This window comes from Pinus tabuliformis, chromosome 5_1 (assembly GCF_031772625.1).
Source record: "Pinus tabuliformis cultivar Carrire ecotype Pingquan chromosome 5_1, CPIR1, whole genome shotgun sequence".
Classification (NCBI taxonomy): domain Eukaryota; kingdom Viridiplantae; phylum Streptophyta; class Pinopsida; order Pinales; family Pinaceae; genus Pinus; species Pinus tabuliformis.
The window spans coordinates 787,506,945-787,526,850 of NC_142305.1; the positions used below are offsets into that span (position 1 = coordinate 787,506,945).

General features: G+C 37.1%; 1 protein-coding gene across 13 annotated transcripts in view; it reads right to left on the reverse strand.

Annotated features, from left to right (window-relative positions):
• LOC149167293 (protein ZINC INDUCED FACILITATOR 1-like) overlaps positions 1-19,906 on the reverse strand; it is a 639,590-nt gene that overhangs the window by 67,587 nt on the left and 552,097 nt on the right. The gene's annotated exons all lie outside the window — the stretch shown is intronic.

Consider the following 19,906-nt stretch of genomic DNA (forward strand, 5'->3'; position numbering starts at 1 on the left):
GGGAAAACCGGTGCAGCAATTCTGAGGGTTATTTTATTATGCAGTCTTTCTGAGTACAACTGGCTGCCAAATTGGCTCAATCGACAGAGAAAATAATCCGACAGTAATACCTCTCTATTCGGACACAGATAATCGTAAAGTCTGCCCCACAACAATCTAAAGCCCAACGTTAGCCCACCTAGCCTCTGCGTCAACCCTCTAAGGCAATGCGCAGCCTCTATGGCCCTCTATGTCACTCTTGTAGCCTCTGCGTGGATGATGCGGGCCCTTCTGGCTTCTGCACAGTCCCTTCTGCCTCTGCGTGGCTCCCTCTGGCTCAGCGTCTACCTCTCTCTGCTTCTGCATTGGTCTCTTGGCACTATCGTTGCCTCTCTATCTCATACTCACTACCCCTCGCTGCAACTGATCACTGATTTGATTTCTCTTAGCAAATCCCTCTCTAGAAAATCGAATGACTGATCACTCTGGTGTCTTCTCCAACTAACCCTCAAGCTTCCTTTTATACTTTTCCTGTTGATCCTTCAACGGTCGAGATTACATCTCTAATCAATGGCTAATATTAGATTTGGCTTGATCCATGTCTTTTAGAACATTCTAATCCAGTTTTATATTAATACCCATTAATATTTTATTTTTCCTAAGTTTAGAGTTAGGAACTCCATTAAAAATATTAATTAATTTAATATCTCCTAAACCGAGTAGAATAGACCCAAACCATTTCTAGGTCTTGGAGATATAATGTGTTTTAGCCTCTCCACCAATTTTCATGGCTAGAGCACATTCGATGCTTCCCCAAATCAATAGATATTCGATAGATATTCGATAGTTTTTGGAGACATACCACCGGGACAACCACTTGATAGGGGGTTCGAGCACACTATAGAGTTGGAGCTTGGTGTGCAGGCAGTCATTACTACACCCTATAGGCATCCCAAAGCCTATAAGGATGAGATTGAGAGGGCCATCAGGGAGCTATTGGCATTGGGCAACATGAGACTGAGTTCCAGTCCATTCGCTTCTTCAATTGTGTTGGTGAAGAAGAAGGATGGGTCTCTCCGCATGTGCATTGACTACAGGGCCCTCAGCAAGAAGACAGTGAAGAACCAGTATGCCATTCCACGTAGTGATGAGTTGATGGACAAACTTAGAGGAGCCAACTACTTCTTTAAGATAGATTTGCGGTCTGGGTATCATCAAATTTGGGTGAGGGAGCAGGATATTCCGAAGACAACCTTTAGGTGTCATTATGGGCATTTTGTGTTCTTGGTCATGCCTTTTGGGTTGACCAATGCACCTGCTACCTTTCAGCCATGCATGAACCATGTGTTCAGAGGTCAGCTAAGGATATTTGTATTAGTGTTCTTTGATGACATTTTGATCTACAACAGGATGTGGGAGGAGCACTAGCATCATCTAGAGACAATGTTGTGTATCTTGTAGGAGCAGCAGTTCTATGCCAAGTTGTTCAAGTGCAAGTTTGGGTTGATAGAGATGCTCTACTTGGGGTACATCATAGGCGCAGATGGGGTCAAGGTGCATGAGGAGAAGATCAGGCCCATTAGGGATTAGCTAGAGATTAGGGATGTGACAGCGCTGAGAGGATTCTTGGGCATCTATACGTATTATTGGAAGTTTGTTAAGCGATTCTCACAGTTGGCAACACTGCTTACTGATTTGACTAAGAAGGGGGCTTTTGCATGGATAGATGGGGCTCAGGTAGCATTCGATTGCCTCAAGGAGGTGATGAGTTGTTTCTTAGTATTAGAAATTCTGGATTTCACACAGCCTTTCACATTGGAGCGTGATGCATTGGGTGAGGGGATTGGGGCAATATTGTCCCAAGGAGGGCATCGCATTGCTTTTGAGAGCTGGAAGCTCCTACCACATGAGAGGTCATATTCCATATACGACAAGGAGATGTTGGACATAATAGACCGTACTTGGTGGGCAAGTGGTTTTGGGTGAAGATGGGTCACAACAATCTTCGCCACTTCATGGGGCAACAGGGCCTCAATGATAGACAACAGAGATGGGTCAACGAGGTGCAGGCCTATGATTTTGATATTGAGTATGTGTGGGGAAAGCACAGTGTGGTCGCAGATGCACTATCCAGAAGACCCGCAAGACTTTCACTCATGAGCATTTTCCATGATTGGAAGGCACAACTATTAGTAGAGTACTCCAAGGATTGTCGAGCATGCGAGATCTTGGAGGGAAGCTATGTAGATGAGCGCTACAGGGTGATGGATGAGGTTATATATTACAAAGGGCGCATATTCTTGGTTTCGAGGTCCCAGTTGAGGGAGCGCATCCTTCGTGCAACTCATGATTCTCCTTTGTCTGGACACCAGGGGTTCAGGAAGACCTATATGGCAGTGAGAGAGTGCTTCACTTGGAAGGGCCTCAAAGGGGACGTGTTGAGGAATGTACAAGAGTGTGAGGCTTGTCAGAGGAACAAAGGGGAGTTGACCCATCCAACAGGTCTATTGCAGCCTCTTCCCATCACTAAGGGGAAATGGGAGAGTATCTCTATGGACTTCATCACCGGACTTTCCTCGGTACAAGGGAAGTGTTGAATTTTTGTGGTGGTCGACCGACTGACCAAGTTTGCACATTTCTTTTCCATTCCAACACAATATTCAGCTTCACAGGTGGTAGAGTTGTTCTTTAGGGAGGTCTTTCGCCTGCACGGACTTCCTAAGACTATAGTCAATGACCGAGATAGCCGATTCATGGGGGGATTTCGGCAGGAGATTTTCAGGCTTGTTGGCACCGAGCTCACCCCGAGCACCAGTTATCATCCACAGACCGACGGCCAGACAGAAAGGTGAACCAACCGTTAGAGGGTTATCTTAGGAACTATGTGATAGGGCAACAGAGGGCTTGGATTCGATAGCTTCATTTGGGAGAGTATTGTTACAACATGACACATCATATGTCCTATTGTCACACAAAGTATCTAGGCAGCGCGACAACGCCCAGAGTAAGGGTTGTCACTCTAATCCTTACTCACTCCGTTTAGAATCTCTCCTAGGCCATTAAAGGGGGGTAGTCTCTAAGGTGAATGGATGAGAATAGCCTGTGGAACACGCGCTCTAGGAGATTTTAATGATGAACAACTTGATGAATTGTAAATGAATCTCGATTGACTCAGATGAATAGATTAAACGTTAATATAACGACCACAAGGTAAAATTGATTACATACCGGTGCTTTAATGTTCAATTAACCGTAGATTAAGTAAGAAAACAAGTTATCCAAAACAATTTTCCAATATGTGACGAACAGTGATAATCAGGAATAATCAATATAATCGCCCAAAACTGCAATATGCAAGAGATTCTAGATTTAAAATAATTTTCATTAATGACCCAGATCTAGAATTAATTAACTTGCTCCAATAGTCAATATGATTTAAAACGTTTATCGCACTTGATAATAGAGAAATATAAAAAATGCATTTAATTACCAAATAACACTAAGGAAATTCAAATTTTAATTTTAATTATTCCTTAGGCAATAACTTCAATGTGATAAATAAAGAAGTCGAACTGAATCAAAGGGTTAAAATTTTAAGATTTTAATGGGCCATAGGCCACATTAAAATATTTAATGTAAAAGCATAAATCCCTTTAATTTAATTCCTTCGTTAGCAGATTTATTTTTTTGTAGATTTTTTAAATGTTTTAGATTTTTTTGATGAAAATAAATAAATTCAAATCAAAAAATAAGAGGGAAATAAAAAAAATCATAAATATAAAAAAGAAACGTGAAATCAAAACAAGACAAAAAAAAAAATCATATCAAAATAAAACCACAAATCGAAAAGTAAAATAAAATGAATTTGAAACAATAAAAATCAAAGTTAAAACCTAACCAAACAAAAAAAACAAAAATACAAATTAAACCTAAACATAACAATACAAAGTGAAAAAATAAAAACAAAAGCAATTTGAAACTAACCCTAACCGAAATACTAAAACAAAACTATTAACAAATGAAACTTAAGAAATAAAAAAAATAAAATCGAATGTTTTTGTTGCTTGTGGTGCAGGTTATATGGCGGCAAAGGAACTCGACGAGCAGACAGAAAGGAGGGTGAGTGAGGAGCAACGTAGGCAACGTTTGGAGGTTCGCACAACAGTGTCGCTGACGGTGGAGGAATAGCTGCAGGCTGGCAGACAGGGTTTGAGGATGAAGCCGGATGAGGCAGCTGCAAAGGGAGGATGGATTGAGTGAGAAATAGAATGCGGGTTGGGCCTTGGACAAGGCAACACGTAGGTGAGAAATGCGGATGGGCAGCGAATAGAGCTCGAGCATGGAAGAGAAGGCTGTGGAGAAGAGGAATCCACAGGGGTATGGAGGGCTGCGGACAAGAGGAGAGAGCAGAACAGAGGGCGAGGTGAGGGAGAAGCGAGTAATGGACTACGCAGATGGAGAGGAGATATGGGGAAATCACAAGAAGAGAGATATGGTAGCAAGGACTGTAAAAAAAATAAATTGAAATTTGCATAGTAAACCCTGAAACCAGGCAGCAAATCAATCTGCAAAAATGGTGGCCCATAACCTATTTAAATCCACCAGAACCTCTTTAAAAAATTTCCAGAAATCTTAATTAAAAAACGTGGAATCCTCTTGCTTCAGATTTATCAATGAAACCCTTAAAAAAATTTCTAGATTAAAAATAAATAAATTTAAACCCTTGGACTGCAAAATGTTTGAATAATATCACAAGAAAATTATGTTAATGAACCCCAGAGATCCAGATCTTACCCTTCAAGGCCTAGATCTGGACTCTACTCAGATTTATTCCTCGGATCTGTAGCTGCAAGACAACAAGAAACACCCAAACGATATATACAATGATAAAACTAAAACCCAGAAAAACCCAAGTCATAAAACCAAAAATAATTTACAGATCTATGTACAAGAATGGTAGATCTATTATATCTGAGGAGTGTGAGCCCAACTCTGCTCCTAGATCTGATAATCTAAGGCTCTCAACAACCAAATCTATCAATTTCCCGTATAAAAAATATTTTTTTTTAATTTTAGAGGAGGTGCTTAGTTCGAAGCCCTTCATGCATCGCCAGTAAAATTTTTATGATAAGCCCAAGACCTAATTAAGCTGGGCTTTTCAGAAAACATGGATTGGGAGTTGGCTGGTCCAACTGAAAACTTCCCCAAACGCCCGATGATCAAAAAATCAAGACTTTCCTACAAAACTCAATCCAGCCATTAAACTAGAGCGAGAAAATGATAATAAAATTAAGATAAATAGAAATACCTGCTATTACATTCAAAATTTAGATTATCACTTAAACCCCAGCGACTGAGCAAGATACCTGTATTCAAATCACTCTTCAAAAGCTATCATCAATGGCTAAAAAAAATGACACATCTTATAGTATTTCCATGAAGAGTAACATCGGCAAAGATTAACCCCAAAGTCTTTTTTTATTATTAAAAAAAAAGATTACATGAGAGCTTTTTGCTTAGCACATGACTCAAAGGTCGGATCAATTGACTGATGAATGACTTCCTAATTTAAAGATAAATCCTCCAACGGCTAGTTCGAATGATCCTCGTCAAAGCAATCTCTACTGTTGATGAGGATCAAAATTTCTTTTAATCTCATCCGTTGAAATTTTAAATTCTTGAGGAAATTCAAATTTTTCAATTAAATGCATTTTAATTAATTCAAAAATTAAAATTTTGAATTAATTTATTCAAAATTTTGACTTTGACTTAACCCAGGGATCAAAGACTTAAATTTATCAAAATAATTAATTTAGCTTAGTCCATGGACCTCTTAAAATTTAATTTTTAAGGACCGACGAATTTTGCCTTCGGAGAATTTAAATTTACCTAGGATCTAGAATTAATTAAATTTCCGGCTTAGAATTTTAATTAATTTTTTGCCAGAAAATTTAATTAATTAACCTATGAGGGGATAAATTATTTTTCCAACCCTTAAGACACTTTACATCATAATTTTCATATTTTTTACATCTCAAGGGCAAAAACTCATTTATAAAAGACCCTCATAGACTACCAATTTCTGCGACACAAATATAATCTAGCAAACCAAGCAATTTGTAATAAAACAACCTAACCAAATAGTTAGGATTATTTCCAAATCACTTTTACATAGACTTGATCTAGAACACTAGGACTCGCTTAAGATCCCAGTGACAAAATCCATTTCAGCTTTGGGGTAAGGCTGAAGGAAAACTCTGTCGACCATTCGAGAATGGATCAGTGAGACAAAAAACCTCCCGAAACGTAGATCATCACCAGAAAAGTAGGTTTACCTAGGCAATTACATACACGACACGGATCTGTTGATTTACATTATATACATTGCAGAAAGGTTTTACATAACATCTTGGAAGTGAAACTGATGATGATAGTTGTACTACACGAACACATCGATCAAGCGCTATCCCTTTTGCAAAAAAAGGGGGTGTACTGCTATGGATCGTTGACACGTAGTGTTCAACATCTCGCTCTACTTGGGGACACGTTACAACACCGGAGGAATGTGAGAATCTAGAATCTGCATCGACGTAACACATAACATAACATAAGTAGCATCCATCCAAAAATCATCATATAACGTTAAGCACAGGAAAGATATAAGATCTTCATTTATTAACTATCATAATAAAATGAAAAACACAAATCTAAGTACAAAATGAAATACTTAAATAACAGGGTATAAGGTTAGAAATACAATACAAAGATGCCCCATGGAATTAGATGTATTCAATATAGTGCATACTAAGCATTTTCCTGCTTTCAGGCAAATCTGTCGGCTGTTTCTCAAATGTGCCATGTCCAATCCTACACAAGGTAGGACTTTTTCCTATCCGAAAATCAAACTGCTCGCGACCATCAGATGCATCAAACCGCTTCCTCATTTTCTTTCTGTTGCGTCTTTTCTTTGTGGCATGTTGTATCACTGATGATGTGGAACATTCTGCTTCAAAACTCTCAAATGAAGTATGTAATATACGCATGACATGTCTTTCTTCATTCAGCATCTGCTCTGTCAAGAATGATGAATTAGTCTCACAATTGTCATGAGTTATAACTTGATCTTTTATGACTGGTGGATTAGCCATGTGAGCATCAACTTGATTCTTATTAATTCCCATTTTATCCGGGTCACCTTCAATTAGCCACTTTTCAATGGAACAAATGACCTCCTCATAATAAGATGGAGCTTGCTACAGCAGACAAGGAGGCTTATGATCTGTTGACATTTCCTTGTTTCTTTCATCCTCTGACTGATGCTGAAATTTCTGTACCTGTATTGTTATGGCATCCATCTAGTTAGAGTGTTCAACCTTCAAAGCACTGATTTCCCTGGCATGGTTTTCCTCCATAGTCAATAACCTATTCTGAAGACATATCTGACCAGTTTCCATATCTTTTGTTACTTTGTCACTATCTGTTTTTATGGTCATCAAGCAGTTTTGCATAGAGCTCATTTCTCTGTCATGATTAGCTTTCGTGGTTTCCATTTCCTTAGCATGCTTTTCAGTCATGACAAGTAAATAGTTTTGCATGGAAGTCCCTTCTTTCTCGTGATGAGCCTCCATATTCTGAGCACACTTTACTACTACGGTGGCTACGTGATCAGAGTGTTTAATTTTCATGATTTCCATCTCCTTATCATGTTTTTCTAGCTGGGTGTATAAAGTTCTCATATCCTTAGCTTAATCAGCGATAAAGTTTTATTGATTAAGCTCCATATTTTTTTCTAGCTGTGTTTGACTAAACTGCATTTCTTTAACCAACTACTTTAGTTATTCTATAAGATGCTTATCATTTTCCCTTTCATTGTCGACACTGATTTGACAACTTGTTCTTGCTTTTCCACTGTCATGGATTTGTCTTGCAACGGTACAAGTGGATGGCACATTCTGATATGGAGAATTGTCTTGAAATCTTTCATTGAAAGTTGGATCCTTTTCAAGATCATTTTCATCCTGCTACATAGTACTAGAGGCACAAGGCGAGCCACCTTGATCTTCATATCTATCTGTAAAAGCATTGATGATGTCTTGTAAAGAAGAGAAAGAATCTTCAGGACAATTATGAAGCTAATTCAAAGCATCACCCTTTGAAGAAAAGGCAAATAGACGCATCTTGACATATTCATGTTTATATTGGGAAGAACTACAATATCTGATTATTGTATGAGTAACCCTACATAGATGCTTTTTAGCAGCGGGTGAATCACCACTTGAGAACAAAGGCAATTTATGAATGGCATCTTTCGGCATATCATGGAGAAAGTTATCAAAATGACACGAGGTAAACAATTCATCCATGATGACTTGCTTAAAGGGATAAGGAGGGACCAAATGGATGTTAGAGAGAGACCCCTGCTCAAGAAAATCAAGAGATCCACAAGAAGCGAGCTTCTAATAGAAATTCTTGTAAGAAATGAAAGAAGTGGAGTCGCCACTTAAACATGAATCTAGCTCTAGGATCCAAAAGGAAAAAACAACTGGATATAAGGGAGAGCTTCTTGTCTGAGAAATAATGGATGAATAAGTGAAGTCACCACCCAAACAAGAAACGAACCGAAATGTCCAGGTGCTAAAAGTGCAGATGAAAGGATTAATGAAATGACGAAAAATAAGGTGATGAAAAGATCAAATGACGATAGGAAATGTTGTGCTAATGGGATAAGAAATGATGAAAGATTAGATGATTAGAAAAAATGTTGTGAGGACCAAGGACAGAAAAATTCAATATCCAGCAACGGCATCAAATAATGTTGTGCCGCTTGATAGGCTAATGAATGGCGAAAATGATGAGATGATTAAAACGATGTCAAGGAAACCAAGGACAGAGAAACTCTATCCTCGGCAACGGTGCCAAAAAATGTTGTCGCATAAAGAGTCTCGGCAGCGTGACAACGCTTAGAGTAAGGGCTGTCACTCTAATCCTTACTCACTCTGTTTAGACTCTCTCCTAGGCAAGTCAAGGGGGGTAGTCCCTAAGGTGAATGGATGAGGGTAGCCTGTGGAACATGAGCTCTAGCAGGTTTTAATGATGAACAACTTGATGAGTTGTAAATGAATCTTGATTAACTCAGATGAATAGGTTAAGCATTAATATAACGACCACAAGATAGAATTGATTACAGACCAGTGCTTTAATGTTTAATTAACCATAGATTAAGTAAGAAAACAAGTTATCCAAAACAATTTTCCAATATGTGACGAACAGTGACAATCATGAATGATCAATATAATCGCCCAAAACTGCAATATGCAAGAGATTCTAGCTTTAAAATAATTTTAATTAATGATCTAGATCTAGAATTAATTAACTTGCTCCAACAGTCAATATGATTTAAAACGTTTATCGCACTTGACAATAGAGAAATATAAAAAATGCATTTAATCACCAAATAACACTAACGAACTTCAAATTTAAATTTTAATTATTCCTTAGGCAATAACTTCAATGTGATAAATAAAGAAGTCGAACTAAATCAAAGGGTTAAAATTTTAAGATTTTAATGGGCTATAGGCCAAATTAAAATATTTAATGTAAAAGCGTAAATCCCTTTAATTTGATTCCTTCACTACCTGAATTTTTTTTTTAGATTTTTTTAAATGTTTTAGATTTTTTTGATGAAAATAAATAAATTCAAATTCAAAAAATTCAAATCGAAAAAAAAAAAAAAAAAAAAAAAAAAAAAAAAAAAAAAAAAAAGAAAAAAGAAACGTGGAATCAAAACAAGACAAAAATAAAAATAAAAAAATCAAATAAAAATAAAACCAAAAATCGAAAAGTAAAATAAAATGAATTTGAAACAATAAAAATCAAATTTAAAACCCAACCAAACTAAAAAAATACAAATACAAATTAAACCTAAACATAACAATACAAAGTTAAAAAATAAAAACAAAAGCAATTTGAAACTAACCCTACCAGAAATACTAAAACAAAACTATAAACAAATGAAACTTATGAAATAAAAAATAAAAAATAAAATTGAATGCGTTTGTTGCTTGTGGTGCAGGTTAGACGGCGATAGAGGAACTCGACGGGCAGACCGAAAGGAGGGTGATCGAGGAGCAACGTTTGGAGGATCGCACACGAGTGCAGATGACGATGGAGGAATAGTTGCGGGCTGGCAGACAGGGTTTGAGGATGGAGCCGGATGAGGTAGCCGCAAAGGGAGGACAGATTAAGTGAGAAAGAGAATGCGGGTTAGGCTTCAGACAAGGCAGCACGCAGGTGAGAAATGTGTATGGGTAGCGAATAGAGCTTGAGCGTGGAAGAGAAGGCCGTGGAGAAGAGGAATCCGTAGGGGTATGGAGGGATGCAGACAAAAGGAAAGAGCAAAACCGAGGGCAAGGTGAGGGAGAAGCAAGTAATGGATCACGTAGATGGAGAGGAGATATGGGGAAATCACAGACGAGTCCAAATTTTCTCCCAAATCTGATAATCTAAGGCTCTCAACAGCCAGATTTATTAATTCCCCGTATAAAAAATAAAATTTTTAAATTTTAGAAGAGGTGCTTAGCTCGAAGCCCTTCATGCATCACCAGTAAAATTATTATGATAAGCCCGAGATCAAATTAAGATGGGCTCTTCAGAAAACACGGATCGAGAGTTGGCTGGTCCAACTAAAAACTTCCTTGAACACCCGATGATCTAAAAATCAAGACTTTCCTGCAAAACTCAATCCAGCCATTAAAATAGAGCGAGAAAATGATAATAAAATTCAGATAAATAGAGATACTTGTTATTACATTCAAAATTTAGATTATCACTTGAACCCTAGCAACTGAGCAAAATACCTGTACTCAAATCACTCTTCAGAAGCTATCATCAATGGCTAAAAAAAAATTACACATGAAAAAACAACACATCTTATAGTATTTCCATGGAGAGTAACACCAGTGAAGATTAACCCCAAAGTCTTTCTTTATTATTCAAAAAAAAAGATTACACGAGAGCTTTTCGCTTAGCACACGACTCAAAGGTCGGATCAATTGACTGACGAATGACTTCCTATTTAAAGATAAATCCTCCAACGGCTAGTTCGAGTGATCCTTGTAAAAAAAAATCTCGATCGTTGATGAGGATCAAAATTTCTTTTAATTTCATCCGTTGAAATTTTAAATTCTTGAAGAAATTTGAATTTTTCAATTAAATGCATTTAAATAAATTCAAAAACTAAATGTTTGAATTAATTTCCTCAAAATTTTGACTTTGACTTAACCCCAGGGATCGAAGGTTTAAAATTTATCAAAATAATTAATTTACCTTAGTCCCTGGACCTCTTAAAATTTAATTTTTAAGGACCGACAAATTTTGCTTTCGGAGAAATTAAATTTACCTAGGACCTAGAATTAATTAAATTTTTGGTTTAGGATTTTAATTAATTTTTGGCCAAAAAATTTAATTAATTAACCTATGAGAGGATAAATTATTTTTCCAACCATGAAGACACTTTACATCATAACTTTCATATTTTTTACATCTCAAGGGGTAAAACCCATTTATAAAAGACCCTCATAGACTACCCATTTCTATGACACAAATATAATCCAGCAGACCAAGCAATTTGTAATAAAATAACCTAACCAAATAGTTAGGATTATTCCCAAATCACTATACATAGACTCGATCTAGAACACTAGGACTTGCCTACGATCCTAGTGACAAAATATATTTCGGCTTTGGAGTGAGGCTGAAAGAAAACTCTGCCGACCATTCGAGAATGGATCAGTCAGACAAAAAATCTCCCGAAATTTAGATAATCACTAGAAAAGAAGGTTTACCTAGGAAATTACATACACGACATGGATTTGCTGAGATTATTTACATTATACACATGCAAAAAGGGTTTACATAACATCTTGGAAGTGAAACTGATGATGATAGTTGTACAGCACAAACACATCGATCAGGTGTTATTGCTTTTGTGGAAAAAGCAGGTGTACTGTTATGGGTCGTTGACACGTAGTGGTAACATCTGGCTCTACTTGGGGACACGTTGCTGCACTGGAGGAATGTGAGAATCTAGAATCTGCATCCACACAACACACAACATAAGTAGCATCCATCCAAAAATCATCATATAATGTTAAGCACAGGAAAGATATAAGCTCTTCATTTATTAATTATCATAATAACATGAAAAACACAAATCTAAGTACAAAATGAAATACTGAAATAACAGGGTATAAGGTTAGAAATACAATACAAAGATACCCCATGTCATCAAATGTATTCAATATAGTGCATACTGAGCATTTGCCTGCTTTTAGGCAAATCTCTCTATTGTTTCTCAGATGCACCATGTCCAATCCTACACAAGGTAGGACTTTTTCTTATCCGAAAATCAAGCTACTCGCGGCCATCAGATGCATCAAATTGCTTTCTCATTCTCTTTCTCTTGCGTCTTTTCTTTGTGGCAGGTTGTATCACTGATGATGTGGAACATTCTGTTTCAAAACTCTCAGATTAAGTATGTAAGATATGCATGACATGTCTTTCTTCATTATGCATCTGCTCTTTCAAGAATGATGGATCAATCTCACGAGTGTCATGAGTTATAATTTGATCTTTTATGACTGGTGGATTAACCATGTGAGCATCAACCTGATTCTTATTAATTCCCATTTTATCCGGGTCACCTTCAATTAGCCACTTTTCAATGGAACAAATGACCTCCTCATAATAAGATGGAGCTTGCTGCAACATACAAAGAGGCTTATGATCTGTTGACGTTTCCTTGTTTCTTTCATCCTCTAATTGATGCTGAAATTTATGTATCTGTATTGTTATGGCATCCATCTAGTTAGAGCGTTAAACCTTCTAAGCACTGATTTCCATTTCCTTAGCATGTTTTTCTCTCATGACAAGTAAATAGTTTTGCATGGAAGTCCTTTCTTTCTCGTGATGAGCCTCCATATTCTGAGCACACTTTATTACTACGGTTGTTACGTGATCAGAGTGTTTAATTTTCATGATTTCCATCTCCTTATCACATTTTTCCAGCTGGGTGTATAAAGTTCTCATATCCTTGGTGTAATTAGCTATAAATTTTTCTTGATTAAGCTCCATATTTTACCAGCTGTGTTTGACTGCACTGCATGTCTTTAACCAACTTCTTTAGTTCTTCTATAAGATGCTTATCATTTTCCCTTTCATTGTCAACACTGATTTGACAACTTATTCCTTCTTTTCCACTATCATAGATTTGTCTTGCAACGATACAAGTGGATGACACATTCTGATATGGAGAATTGTCTTGAAATCTTTCATTGACAGTTGGATCCTTTTCAAGATTATTTTCATCATGTTGCATAGTACTAGAGGCACAATGTGAGCCACCTTGATCTTCATATCTATCTGTAAAAGCATTGATGATGTCTTGTAAAGAAGCGAAAGATTCTTCATGACAATTATGAAACCAATTCAAAGCATCACCCTCTAAAGAAAAGGAAAATAGACACATCTTGACATCTTCATGTTTATATTGGGAACTATAATATTTGATTATTGTATGAGTAACCCTGCATAGATGCTTTCTAGCAGTGGTTGAATCACCACCTGAGAACAAAGACAATTTATGAATGGCATCTTTTGGCATATCATGGAGAAAGTTATCAAAATGACACAGCGTAAACAAGTCATCCATGATGACTTGCTTAAAGGGATAAGGAGGGACCAACTGGATGCTATAGAGAGACCCCTGCTCAATAAAATCAAGAGATCCACAAGAAGCGAGATTCTAGTAGAAATTCTTGTAGGAAATGAAAGAAGTGGAATCACCACTTGAACATGAATCTAGCTCTAGGATCCAAAAGGAAAAAACAACAGGATATAAGGGAGGGCTTCTTGTCTGAGAAATAATGGATGAATAAGTGGAGTCGCTACCCAAACAAGAAACAAATCGAAATGTCCAAGTTCTAAAAGTGCAGATGAAAGGATTAATGAAATGACGAAAGATAAGGTGATGAAAAGATCAAATGACGCCAAGAAATGTTGTGCTGATGGGATAAGAAATGTTGAAAGATTAGATGATTAGAAAAAATGTCGTGAGGACCAAGGACAAAAAAACTCTATTCCCAGCAAGGGCACCAAAAAAATTTGTGTTGCTTGACGGGCTAATGAATGGCGAAAATGATGAGATGATTAAAACGATGTCGAGGAAACCAAGGAAAAAAAACTCTATCCTCAGCAACGACGCCAAAAAATGTTGCACAAAGTGTCTAGGCAGAGTGACAACGCTTAGAGTAAGGGTTGTCACTCTAATCCTTACTCACTCTGTTTAGAGTCTCTCCTAGGCAAATCAAGGGGGGTAGTCCCTAAGGTGAATGGATGAGGGTAGCCTGTGGAACACAGGCTCTAGGAGATTTTAATGATGAACAACTTGATGAATTGTAAATGAATCTCGATTAACTCAAATGAATAGATTAAACGCTAATATAATGACCACAAGATAGAATTGATTATAGACGAGTTCTTTAATGTTCAATTAATCGTAGATTAAGTAAGAAAACAAGTTATCCAGAACAATTTTCCAATATGTGATGAACAGTGACAATCATGAATGATCAATATAATCGCTCAAAACTGCAATATGCAAGAGATTCTAGATTTAAAATAATTTTCATTAATGACCCAAATCTATAATTAATTAACTTGCTCCAATAGTCAATATGATTTAAAACGTTCATTACACTTGACAATAGAGAAATATAAAAAATACATTTAATCACCAAATAACACTAAGGAACTTCAAATTTTAATTTTAATTATTCCTTAGGCAATAACTTCAATGTGATAAATAAAAAAGTCAAACTGAATCAAAGGGTTAAAATTTCAAAATTTTAATGGGCCATAGGCCCCATTAAAATATTTAATGTAAAAGTGTAAATCCCTTTAATTTAATTCCTTTGTTAGCATAATTTTCTTTTAGATTTTTTTAAATGTTTTAGATTTTTTTGATGAAAATAAATAAATTCAAATTCAAAAAAATTCAAATCGAAAAATAAGAGGGAAATAAAAAAAATCACAAATAAAAAAAGAAATGTGAAATCAAAACAAGACAAAAATAAAAATAAAAAAAATCAAATCAAAATAAAACCACAAATCAAAAAGTAAAATAATTTGAATTTGAAACAATAAAAATCAAAGTTAAAACCTAACCAAACCAAAAAAATAAAAATAAAAATTAAACCTAAACATAACAATACAAAGTTAAAAAATAAAAACAAAAGCAATTTGAAACTAACCCTAACCGAAATACTAAAACAAAACTATAAACAAATGAAACTTAAGAAAAAAAATCGAATGTGTTTGTTGCTTTTGGTGCAGGTTAGATGGCAGCAAAAAAGCTCGACGGGCAAACAAAAAGGAGGGCGAGCGAGGAGCAGCGTAGGCAGCGTTTGGAGGATTGCACAGGAGTGTTGCTGACAGTGGAGGAATAGTTGCGGGCTGGCAGACAGGGTTTGAGGATGGAGCCGTATGAGGCAGCTGCAAAGGGAGGATGGATTGAGTGGGAAAGAGAATGCAGGTTGGGCTTCGGACAAGGCAACATGCATGTGAGAAATGTGGATGGGCAGCGAATAGAGCTCGAGCGTGGAAGAGAAGGTCGTGGAGAAGAGGAATTCGCAGGGGTATGGAGGGCTGCAGACAGGAGGAGAGAGCAGAACCGAGGGCGAGGTGAGGGGAGAAGTGAGTAATGGACTGTGCAGATGGAGAGGAGATATAGGGAAATCACAGGCAGAGAGATATGGCAGCGAGGGCTGTAAAAAAAAATTGAAATTTGCACAGTAAACCCCGAAACCAGGCAGCAAATCAATCTGGAAAAATGGTGGCCCAGAACCTCTTTAAAAATTTTCCATAAATCTTAATTAAAAAATGTGGAATCCACTTGTTTCAGATTTATCAATGAAACCCTTCAAAAAATTTCCAGATTAAAAAAATAAATAAATTTAAATGCTTGGACTGCAAAATGTCTGAATAATATGACTGGAAAATTATGTTGATGAACCCCAGCGATCTAGATCTTACCCTCCAGGGCCTACATCTAGACTCTACTCAAATTTCTTTCTTAGATCTGTAGCTACAAGACAACAAGCAACACTCAAACGATATATACAATGATAAATCTAAAACCCAGAAAAACCCAAGTTAGAAAACCAAAAATAACTTATAGATCTATGTACAATAATGGTAGATCTATCAGACCTGAGGAGTGCGGGTCCAACTCCGCTCCCAGATCTGATAATCTAAGACTCTCAACAACCAGATCTATTAATTTCCTGTATAAAAAATAAATTTTTTAAATTTTAGAGGAGGTGCTTATCTTGAAGCCCTTCATACATCACCAGTAAAATTCTTATGATAAGCCCGAGATCAAATTAAGATGGGCTCTTCAGAAAACACGGATAGGGAGTTAGCTGGTCTAACTGAAAACTTCCCCGAACACCCGATGATCTAAAAATTAAGACTTTCCTGCAAAGCTCAATCCATCCATTAAAATAGAGCGAAAAAATGATAATAAAATTTAGATAACTAGAGATACCTGCTATTACATTCAAAATTTAGATTATCACTTAAGCCCCAGCGACTGAACAAGATACCTGTACTCAAATCACTCTTCAGAAGCTATCATCAATTGGTAAAAAAAATTACACATGAAAAAACGACACATCTTACAGTATTTCCATGAAGAGTAACACGACGAAGATTAACCCCAAAGTCTTTCTTTATTATTCAAAAAAAATGATTACATGAGTGTTTTTTGCTTAGCACATGACTCAAAGGTCGGATCAATTGACTGACGAATAACTTCCTATTTAAAAATAATCCTCCAACAGCTAGTTCGAGTTATCCTAGTCAAAACAATCTCGACCGTTGATGAGGATCCAAAATTTCTTTTAATCTCATTCGTCGAAATTTTAAATTCTTGAGGAAATTCCAATTTTTCAATTAAATGCATTTTAATTAATTCAAAATTTAATTTTTAAATTAATTTCTTCAAAATTTTGATTTTGACTTAACCCCGGGGATCAAAGGCTTAAAATTTATCAAAATAATTAATTTACCTTAGTCCCTCTACCTCTTAAAATTTAATTTTTAAGGACCGACGAGTTTTGCCTTCAGAGAATTTAAATTTACTTAGGACCTAGAATTAATTATATTTATGGCTTAGGATTTTAATTAATTTTTGGCCAGGAAATTTAATTAATTAACCTATGAGGGGATAAATTATTTTTCCAACCCTCAAGACACTTTACATCATTATTTTCATATTTTTTACATCTCAAGGGGGAAAACCCATTTATAAAAGACCCACATAGACTACCCATTTCTTCGACACAAATATAATCTAGTAGACCAAGCAATTTGTAATAAAATAACCTAACCAAATAGTTATGATTATTCCCAAATCACTTTTACATAGACTCGATCTAGAACACTAGGACTCGCCTAAGATCCCAGTGACAAAATCTATTCTGGCTTTGGGGTAAGGGTGAAGGAAAACTCTGCCAACTATTTTAGAATGGATCAGTGAGACAAAAAACCTCCCAGAATGTAGATCATCACTAGAAAAGTAGGTTTACCTAGGCAATCACATATACGACACGGATCTGCTGAGATTATTTACACTATACACATGTAGCAAGGGTTTACATAACATCTTGGAAGTGAAACCAATGATGATAGTTGTACAACACGAACATATCAATCAGGCGCTATCCCTTTTGCGAAAAAAGGGGGTGTACTGCTATGGATCGTTGATATGTAATGGTCAACATGTCCATTGGTATGACTCATTTCCGTGCTTTATATGGTTATGATGCTTTTTCTTTTGCTGACATTGTTTTTGGAGACAGTCGGGCCCCAAAGGCCAAAGATTGGACCCTAGAGAGCCAAGATATCCTCAAGGCTCTTAAAGATAACTTGCAAACAACTCAGAATCAACAAAAGATGTATGCTGACAGGCATCGGGTGGAGAGGCATTTCGAGGAAGGGGACTTGGTGTACCTTCAATTGTAGCCATACCGATAGTCCACTCTGAAGCAGAAGGGGGCTAAAAAGCTGCAACCGAGAATTTTTGGGCCTTACAGGGTGATGAGGAGGGTTGGGGAGATGGCTTGCGAGTTGGAACTACCACTAGGGAGCAGGATCCACAATATTTTCCATGTTTCATGCCTCGAGAGGGTGTTGGGGTAACATTTTACAACAGTTGTGGAGTTTCCTCCACTTGATGATGAGGGGCACCTAGTTTTAGAACCGGAGGCCATCTTGGAGACCAGGGAAAGGAAGCTCAGAAGTAGGATAATCAGAGAATACTTGGTGCATTGGAAGAGCTTACCAGATGAGGATGCTACTTGGGAGGGTGAGCACATACTTAAGCATCCAACATTGAAGTTCCTTGGGGACAAGCAACATTTGGGAGGGGAGGAGTATAACGTCCCTTCCTAAATTAATTTGGAACAAAATAATCACTACATTTTGGGGCCAATTTTGGAGGTTATGGGGCTCATTCGATTTTATTTGGAGGCTTAGACTTTAGTAAAAGTTATTTTGGTGTGGTTAAGTTATACGTGGGGGCCACCCACACTAGGAGAATATGCATGCCCTAGTTCGAATTGCATGAGAGGGGATGTCGATGGTTAAGTGAGGGAGCCATGATGGAGGGAAAATGGAGGGAAAAGTGCTCCACGAAATCTATAAAAAGAATGAAGCTCTCCTCATTTCATCTTCTTTGGCATATTGAATTTTTCTTTGTTTGTTTGCGCTGCTTAGCCGAGTCACTTGCTGTTTAGCAAGAATTCTTCAAGCTTAAATCTCACCCTTTCTTCAAGGGAATTCGAGTGCCACCCTAGAGAGGTTCATCTACATTCTTTTGGAGGAGGATTTCATTGTGATTTCCAGCAGTTGCATTCATCATCTCCAGGTGGTGCGTATTTCTGGAGGACGCAGTGAAGGGAGGCCGAGTTGTGATTGTGACATCTTCCAGAGGAGCTTTGGCCAAGAGAAATTTCGGAAAGGAGGCATAAGTGTTTGGCTGCCATTTTGGTGAGTTTTGGAGCTGGAGGAGAGAGCTCTTATTCAGTGTGACTTTTGCACTTCCTGGGCCAGCGCAGAGGAAGCATATTTTGCACACGTGGGAGGTGGAGTCTCAGATATTGAGGATGCTCCTTGCCAGGAGAGTTAAGGGAAGCACTTATGGAGGAGATTGCTACTTTTCCAGAGCCTTGGAGTTGGATTTTGTTGGTATCTTTGCAGGTCGTGTTCTTGAGTAGTCTTGGGGGATGTAGGGCCTCTTGGAGGTCGATTTTGGGAGGTTTGATTCAGACCAAACCCTTTCTAGGTTTTTTTGGGTTTTGGTTAAGGAGATTGGCGTTAATTTTTCAACATTTTTTGAGCACCGGAGGTGGGGTTTCTAGCAATGTCTTTCCAGCCAACAGTGTAGTTTTTTGGGCAACACAGAGCATTAGAAGAGCAGTCATTATCAACATTTAATATCATTGTCTTATCACCTGGGTTCTATCATGCTTGCCATTGAGCCAAGCCCAGATGCATTTCTCCATACTATTGTACTCGGTCCATTGCGTTAATAAAATGGCTCAGTTGGTTCTTACTTCTGGAGTTTTTGTGAGTATTTGTTGAATGTTTAGAATTTATGTGTTGTAAATCGATTTTTCTTTATATATCACTGTTTATCCAAGTTTGGAACATTATAGATCCCCATCATCAAATGAAATGCCATCCGAGGGGGCTAGGTGAGGTGATGTAGGAGCAATATCTCTATCATCTAGTAACCCAAAAACACCAATCTAGTAATAAATATACACATGTATATATGTATATGATAAATACAATATTATGTAAATTA